Below are 8345 nucleotides of genomic sequence, written 5' to 3'. Positions count from 1 at the left end.
ACAAGACATGGGCAAGATCTGTACACTGAAATCTACAAAATGCTGATGAATAAAATCAAAGATCAAAATGAATGGAGAGATATAATATATTCTTGGGTTGATAGATTCAACATAGCTAATGTACCAATAGTCCATAAATTGATCAACAGATTTAATGTAATTCTGATAAAAATTCCAGTAGGATATTTTTTATATATAGACAACTTACTCTAAAAGTTACATGGAATGCTGAAAGAACTAAATAACTAAAATAATTCTGAAAAAGGAAACAGTTGGAAGACTCACACTACCAGATTTTTAACAAATATAAAACTACAGTAATCAAGGATGTGGTACTGGCAAAGGGAGAGACATGTAGATCAATATAACAGATTAGAGTTCAGGAATATGACCAACTGATTTTTTATAAAGGCGCACAGAAAATTCAATGGAAACAAACTTTTCATCAAATAGAACAATTGGACATCTATATGCAACCTCCCAAAAGTTAACCCATAATTCACACCTTATACAAAAACTAGTGCAAAATTAATTATATATCTCATATTAAATGTAAAAATATGAGTTTCAGAAGAAAATGAGAGAATTTTCATGTCTTGAACTTAGGTACTCTTAGCTATGACACCGAAAGTGCTACCCATAGAAGAAAAAAATGGATCAAAATTAAATATTTTTCTTTGTGAAATACACTACTAAGAGAATAAAATACAAGCTACAGACTGAGATGAATATTTGTAAACCACAAATAAGATTTGTATTTAGAATATATAGTGAACTTGAAAATTTAACAGTAAGAAAAAAGATTTTTTAATGAGGCAGGGGAAGGAGGACTTGAACCAGACACTTCACAGAAGACTATTTATGGGTAGCAAATGAAAAGTTCATCATTAACCTTTATGGCAATGCAAATTAAAACCATAATGAAATATAACTCATACATATTAGAATGGCTAAACAAAAATAATAAAAAATAGTACCAAGTACTGGTGAATATGTGGAGTATTTAGAACACTCACACATTGCTGATGGGAATGTGAAATGGTACAACCACTCTGGAAAACACTTTGGTAGTTTCCTATGAAAGTAAACATGCTGTTTTTGTATGTGTGACATAGAATCTCCTTTAACTGTGGATCTTCATTACAGTGTTTCAACATAGCTTTGACATAATTTCTAATTGCACATTTCTACATATTGTTTACCAACATCATTCTCAGAGCAGAGATTCTCAAGGAAGCGGGGAAAAAAGCCATATATTTAATGCTGATTTTCCAGATTCACAGTTTATGTGTCAGTTAATGTTTTTGGCTCCGTGTTTTTTAAAAATTATTCCATGTATTTAAACTAAAACAAACAACAAAAGACAATACATATATTAGCTCCAGCTGCTATAACCAAATACCATAGACTGAGTAACTTAAATAACAGAAATTTATTTTTTGCAGTTCTGGAGGTTGGGAAAGTCCAAAATCAAGATGCCAGCGGATTCAGTTCTCAGAGTGCTCTCTTTCTGTCTTGCAGTTGGCCACCTTCTCACTGTGTCCTCACATGGTGAAGAGAAAGAGGAAACAAGCTTTCTGTGTCTTTTTTATAAGGGCACTAATACCATCATGAGGGTCCCATCTTCATGCCGGCCCATCTTCAAAAACTATCACATTGAGTGTTATGGCTTCAATATGTGAATTTGGGAGGTGGGCACAAACATTTAGCCCCTAACACTATATGACACTCCAATCCTACTTCTAGACATTTACTCTAGAGATAAAACTTACATTTACACAAAAGCCTGTCCATGAGTATTTATAGTAGCTCTCTTCAGAATCACTCATATTCAGAAACAACTCAAAAGCCCTTCAGTGGTTGAATGGATAAACAAACCATGATACCTAAAGTAAAATACTACTCAGCAATAAAATGAAATGAACTACTGAGGCATGCAAAAACAGATAAATCTGGAAGATGTTATGCTGAATGACAGGTATGTAAGATGATTTTTTTCTTTATTATTCCATTTATATGACATTCTGGAAAAATCAGAACTATTTTGATGGTAACAAATTAGTGGTTGCCATGGGCTAGGGATATAGGAAATTTGTGAGTACTTCTGAGGAAGTTTTATGGAATTGAACTTCTGTGTCATGATTATGGTGGTAGTTTCACAAATCTATACATGGGTTAAAACTTAGAGAGCTATGTGCCACCAAAAGAGCCAGTTTTACTGCATATTGTTGTTTTTTTTTTTTTAAGGAGAAGATCTCCGTGAAACAGAGAACACAGGATTGAGTAAATAAAAAAGCCAACATTTGATTCTTTGACAAATTAATAAAATTTACAAACTTAAAGCAAAGCTGATAAAGAAAAAGAAACCAAAAATTACCAGTTTCAGGAATGAACGAGGGAACATCATTACTAGTCATATAAACATTCAGTGGATACTAGGGAAATGCAAACAACTTTATGCCAATAAATTTGACCACTTACATGAATTAGATACATTTCTTAAAAGACATAAACGACTTTCCCTTACATCTTATTAGTGACCAGAACTGAATCATATGGCCATTCCTAGCTTCCAGGGATACAAAGTAAGTTATCTTGCTGGGAGAAACAGAATGGTCATGGTTGGCTTAGCACAATCATGCTTATTACCTGTGGCTGGGTAGTGTTGTCCCACCTCCCCAAATCAAAGAAACCTAGATAATTAGAAGTAAAGAGGAGTGCCTTATGTAGGAAGTTAACGAAGCCTGCCACAGATTTTTGTCTCTTGCAAAAAGACACCTAATACAGTACACTTATTAGCTAAAATGTAATCTTTAACCAGAGTACTTTAAATGCCCAAAGGGAAGTACTGTTGAGCTGAAAGGAAGGACTGAGAGCTCCAAAATAATGGTTAGAAAAAAGCTTACAAAAAATTATTCTTGGATGAAATCTGATAATGTCAAAACTGAAGGTCTATGCTTTCCTTCCAGTGTGAAAACTTTTTTACTTTGCTTCCTCCATCTCGGGGTCCCTCCCTTTCCCTTCAGCACACTACCTCATTTAGGAGCTCCTGCTGGTATTCTGTTCTTTCACTTTAGTACTTATATATTGACTTGTTGTACTTGTTTTCTTGTCTCTCTCCTAAACAAAACAGTATCAAAAGAGGAATCATGACTTCATTTTTGTCTAGGTCTCTGGACCCAGGTAGTATCAGTCTGGTATTTCTTTTTGGTTTTTTTGTGAGTTTGTTTTTTTTTTGCCATTAATGAGTGAGATGCTTTCAAAGAAGGTCAAAAGATTTGACTGGTAAAGAAACAACAAGCTCTTTTTTAGATTTATATAGATACTACTTACATAGTGAAATCAAGAGTAGCAAAAGGTGCCAGCTTCCCACAAACTTTTGTCTCACACACCAAAAGGATAACACCGAAAGGAGCCAGATGAGTTGTTGAGCGACCAATACTGTGATTCCCACTCATCCAACACCAAATGAAATGGTGTATTTTTTCCCTACATATGTGTATAACAATAACAATATTATAGACAGCAGTAATAGTAGTATAACTTCATTCTGTTACCTGGACCAATTCCAATGTGTGTAAATATGTAGGAGGTGGTCTTCCCACACATACTTGCACTAAGCAATTCTGAAACACCATCAGGGTGTTGGAGATCTCAATTCTGATGCTATCTGCCCGGAGACAGCACCAGATTTCCAGGTTAAGGGCTCCCTCCTACAAGACTGCCCTCTACTCCCAACTCCAGTAACCAAATTGGCTACAGATTGGAGGTTCCCACAACCTCCCCCTTAGGTTAGATTAATCTGCTAGAGTGACTCATAGAACTCAGGAAAACACGTTTACCAGTTTCATAAAGGATACAAGTTAACAGCCAAATGAAAAGAGATGGGACAGTGTCGCAAATAAACGAGCTTCTGTCTTCATGGAGCTTGGGGCCTGTCTCGGTGGCACGTAGAGGCATTCCCCAAGCATAGAAGTGGGAACAAAGTGCGGTTCCCCAAGCACAGAAGCTGTCTCCCATCAAGAAACAGGATCCAACTGAGCAGAGCAGGCAGAGCAGAGTAGGAGATGGACATGGAGATGGCAAAATGCTCTTCGCAGGGGATTTTGTGGGGGCTCCATTGCATAGTTACGACTGACTAAATCATTGGCCACTGGCTGATTCAGCCTTCAGCTCCTGCCCTCAGGTGGGATCCAAAAGTCTCATTAACATGACAAAATACCCATTTCACCTTTAAGACTGCAGTGTTTTCAGGAACTGTGGATGAAGACCAGTATACCTAGGAAATACATATTTGGTCATGTGAATCACCAAATATGTATTCCTTATAACTCATTATATCACAAATGCCATGCTGTATCTGAACATTTTTATAGTGTTCAGCTGTACTCCAGTGTGGATAAAATGAGAGTTCCTGTGGCCAGGATTCTCACCTGGCCCTGGTTGACTAGCTCACTGCACACCTGTGGGCAATACATGGCTGTTGACTCTATAAAAAGAGCTCTGCCCGGTGCTCTGGGCACAACATGGTGGCAGAGCTGCAAGGCTGCAGGAGAGCAGAGCAGAGGTTGGAGTGGTGGCAGCACCGAGGACAGAGGCCCAGAAGATGGCTGTGTGGGGCAACTGAGCAGAGAGGCCTGGAGGACGGCTGTGCAGGACAACTGTGTGGACAGAGGGGCCCAGAGGATGGCTGTGAGGATAGAGGGGCCCAGAGGCAGAGACTGGCTTGCTGCATGCAGACTCACTCTGAGTAAATGGGATTCTAGTGACTGACCTGCCACCTGGAAATAAAGATGGGTATAACCCTTTCACCTCAAGAATGTTTTGCTGTCATTTTCTTTGGTCACACTAAATCCATAGTGAACTTGCCCAGGGCTGAAACCCATTGGCAAGACATCCAGGCAGGTGAGGCAGAAAATCTTATCAAATCCCAGTAAGCAATGAACTGTCTCATGCCAGGCTCCTTCAGAGACGGTAAACAGAGTGGCAAATGGCCTTGACATTGCTCCTCCTAAGCCTCTCATGCTATCATGTTCTGGGAGGATCACAGTGTGTTGTTCCAAGACTCAGATCAGCTGTGGTTCAAGCCTCACTTATGTGGCCTATGTAGATATGTGCCAGGGTGCCTGGTGCTGGTGATGCTAGGGTTCTTGTTCATGGAGTCAAAGAATGAACGTAGCAAACAATCCAGGTAGGAAAGCCAGGGAGAGGCTTTTATTTAGAGATAAAGTGAGAAGACAGAGCTCCTGGCTCATGCCAGGAGGGGACAAGAGAGCCCGGGGTGGTGTGTTGTCTAGGGGATTTATAGGCAGTTGAGAATTTTGGGGAACATGATAAAGGGCTTAAGGGTGTGGGCTTATTAAAAGTGGTCTTAGAATGTTCACTCTTGTTGAGACATTAAGTCCCTTTTAGCATGCTAAAGTGAATCATACACATGATTATAAAGGATTAGCTGTCTTGCCAATGGATTTCAGCTCCCAGCAAGTTCACTATAGATTCAGTATGACCAAAGGAATGACAGTAGAATGTTTCTTTGGGATGAAAGGTTTTATTACCAGGCTTGTTCTCCCAGCAGTATGTTGAGCATTAGTGTCTCTGCCCTGCCCAGGGAACTGGGCCGAGCACTCTATATAGTGCAAAAATAGCTTATTGCCTGAAGGTGTGGAAGCGGTAGCCTAGCAAAAGGCCAGTTACATCATCAGGTGGTTTAAGTTCAGTGAGGATCCTGGCCATAGGAGCCCCAACTTCCCCACACTCCACCCCTCCAGGATTCTCGTGTTACGATCTACATGCTCTCAGTCTTCTGGAATGAGCCCTGTGTGAGAAAGCTGGAGCACTCTAACCAGATTCCACAATAGCAACAGAGGATAACAACAACTTAGAGATAATAACAAAAATTAAAATACAACAAGATTTTGATACAGGTAACAAAAATTATAATAATCCTCAAGCCAGACAAGGTTCCTAATAACAAAGACCTTAGGGGCAATAAGACACATGTTTTAATGACACCAACATAGGCAAATCATGACCATCAGGTAGGATGCAAGCAAGAGAGCGGTCCTGTGATAGGACTGTAGCAGGAAGGGGGTCCCTTCCAGGTCTAGTATACCATACTTTTACTCCTTTCCCCATGAGGGTTACTGAAGGGTCTATATATAGTGCTGCTGGAGGTGCACAGACTGGCCATAATAATAAAACAAAACTCTCCAGTAAGATGCTCCTCCCTTCTGGCCATTCAAGATATACTACTGTGACTGTTGGCAGCCACTCTGATGTTATTCTAGGAATACACAGGAGGCCAGCTTCCAGGCCTTGTTCCCAAGGTGCCAGGAGAGCCAGCCATCATTGGTCCATGTGTCAAAAGGTCCAAGGCCACATCCACACAATGGAGTCTCCGGGGTTCAGTGCAGTTGGTGCTGGCAGCAAGATGTTATTCTGATGGCCGAACCTTGGCTTCAGTGATTCTTCCTTGGTTTGTACTTGCAGTTGTACAGGGGAGGTAGCAATATGTGTTAACATGTCTGTGGGGCTCAGGGCTCCCTTTTGGGTTTCTCATTCAAATGCCATAGGACAGCCCATAGGTGGACTGACCATCCCTGCAGACTATTGGTATCTGACTTTACTCAAGATTTTAACAAGCCATTGTACCTCTCTATCATGTCTTCTGTGGTAGGACTGTATAGCACATGAAACTTCCATTTGGTTCCCAGCTGTTGCACCCATTCTTGCAGTGTATGTCCAGTAAAATGGGTACCCTGATCATTCTCAATTACCTGTGGTTGGCCATAGACAGCAAAGAGATGCTCCAGGCCTCTTTTGGTCATCTGCTGGTCTGCACAACAGGTAGGAAAAGCAACCAGAAGTCCAGTAGCTGTGTCCACACAAGTCATCACATACTGATATTCTTCTGACACAGGTAGAGGCCCAATATAGTCTATCTGCCACCTGATGAGGAGTATAGGCCCCTTAGCTATTGTCCCATGTTGCTGTGGAATTCAGTGTAAGTCCCTTTTAGAGAATATGACACACTCCTGCCAGGCTCTACTAACTTCTTCAAAGGTCCAGGGCAAGCCCCACTGATGGGCTACAGCCCACACTGTCCTTTGCCCCACATGCAACAAACGCTGATGTAACCATTGGGCTACATCAGAGGCAGGCTTTCCTTCGAACCAACATATCTCGGCCAATTATCTGCTGCATTTCCTGGGGTTGCCGGTGGCAAATGACCTGTCACATGGTATACTGTAATTATTTTAGTCTGATGACAGGTCTGTAAATCTTGCCACAATTCTTGCCCCCAAAGGGGTCTGTGACCAACCAGCCAGTTGGCATGGTACCAGATTGGTAGCCACAGGGTCAAGCCCTGATAAACAGCCCAGCTGTCAGTGCAGACCACTACAGGAGAAGGATCCTGGCTGATCATAAGACATACAGCCTGCAAATCTGCACACTGGCTGCTCTTCCCCTCACCATCTTCCATCCATATTTGTCTCAGTCTTAGGATGGAAAGCTATGGCCCTCCACTTTGGGGGCTGCCCACAGCTGGAGCCATCTGTGTACCATGCATCTTTGGGTATAGGGGCTCTTCCCTCCCAATAGGGACTCTCTGCTACTAATGGTTTGAAAACAAGTTCTTTCTACTTTTATCTAGTATATGTCACTGGCCCCAATAAGCATTGGAGTTCTTCACTCAAGGGGCTACTAGAGAGGGCAATACGCTGCTGTAGATAAGCACCCCACTTGTCCAGTGTGGGTGTTTGTGCCACACCACTCCTTGGTTTTTGGGTCCACTCTCATACCCACCCCAAGATGGGATAGGTGGTTATTACCTTTATCGGGGCCATTCCAGTGATGGGTTGTGTAGCCAGGAAGGTGTGATACACATTAGCCAGTTGTTTTTCTATCAAAGTGTATTGTACCTCTGCCCCTTTCCAGAGTTGTGACCAGAATCCAATAGGTTGGCGAGTTCATTCAAGTTCCTGTCAGAGACTGCAGCCATAACTGTCTTTAGACTGAAGCCATAACTGTCTTTAGTCACATGAACATCCAGCTCACAGGCCCTTGATGGGTCTATCACACTCAAGGCCTGCATGGCTCTGTCTGCTCATTTTGCTGTAGTAAAGGCAGATGCACATGTCTCATCCCAGTCTCACCTGATGCCCTTTCCTACCAATCAGTATAAGGGCTTCAGAATTTGTGCCAAGTGCGGGATAAACTCTCTCCAGTAGCCTAATGGTAAAGCCGCACTGTTAGCTGTTTCTCCCATGTAGCCAAGTCCTGGGATAAAAGTCCATGACAGATAGTGGGGCTGTGGAGGTAGTCCTGCGGAAGGACAGTGAAAG

This window comes from Manis pentadactyla, chromosome 6 (assembly GCF_030020395.1).
Source record: "Manis pentadactyla isolate mManPen7 chromosome 6, mManPen7.hap1, whole genome shotgun sequence".
Classification (NCBI taxonomy): domain Eukaryota; kingdom Metazoa; phylum Chordata; class Mammalia; order Pholidota; family Manidae; genus Manis; species Manis pentadactyla.
This window is presented reverse-complemented; position numbering follows the sequence as displayed.